Genomic DNA, 701 nt, shown 5'->3' with positions numbered 1-701 from the left:
CCTTCCGCTATTCGAGAGGGCGCCTGCGGCCTACGTAAGTGGTGCAAACTTCTTGTCTTGAAGTTTTATTGGTCTCCTGCGTAAACCAAGCTACTCAGCTTCTTTTCTCCACTGAATTTTCCTACTGAGCTATCCTCATTCTATTGTTCTCTATATCTCTAATTAGCATATAAATAGTCGCCTAGGCCGTCTCTCCTTCGAATACCCTGGATCAGCTGGGGCTGGTCCCCAGCAGTTTTCTTTTCCAAAATCTTTGAAGTGGCTTGCTATAAATGCATTCAGTTCAGTTCAGTTGCTCAGTCGTGTCCGACTCTTTGCGACCCCATGAACCACAGCACGCCAGGCTTCCCTGTCCATCACCATCACCTGGAGTTCACTCAAACTCACGTCCATCCAGTCAGTGATGCCATCCAGCCATCTCATCCCCTGTCAACTCCTCTTCATCCTGCCCCTAATCCCTCCCAGCATCAGAATCTTTTCCAATGAGTCAAGTCTGCGCATGAGGTGGCCAAAGTACTGGAGTTTCAGCTTTAGCATCATTCCTCCCAAAGAACACCCAGGGCTGATCTCCTTCAGAATGGACTGGTTGGATCTCCGTGCAGTCCAAGGGACTTTCAAGAGTCTTCTCCAACACCACTGTTCAAAAGCATCAATTCTTCGGCACTCAGCTTTCTTCACAGTCCAACTCTCACATCCATACA

At 48.4% G+C, this 701-nt stretch overlaps 1 protein-coding gene across 1 annotated transcript in view; it reads left to right on the top strand.

Annotated features, from left to right (window-relative positions):
* TSLP (thymic stromal lymphopoietin) overlaps positions 1 to 701 on the top strand; it is a 6933-nt gene that overhangs the window by 4683 nt on the left and 1549 nt on the right. The window lies entirely within an intron of this gene.

Source organism: Bison bison, unplaced genomic scaffold (assembly GCF_000754665.1).
Source record: "Bison bison bison isolate TAMUID 2011002044 unplaced genomic scaffold, Bison_UMD1.0 scf7180017864231, whole genome shotgun sequence".
Taxonomy (NCBI): Eukaryota; Metazoa; Chordata; class Mammalia; order Artiodactyla; family Bovidae; genus Bison; species Bison bison.
Note: the sequence above shows the minus strand (reverse complement) of the source record. Positions and strands in the feature narration are given on the sequence as shown.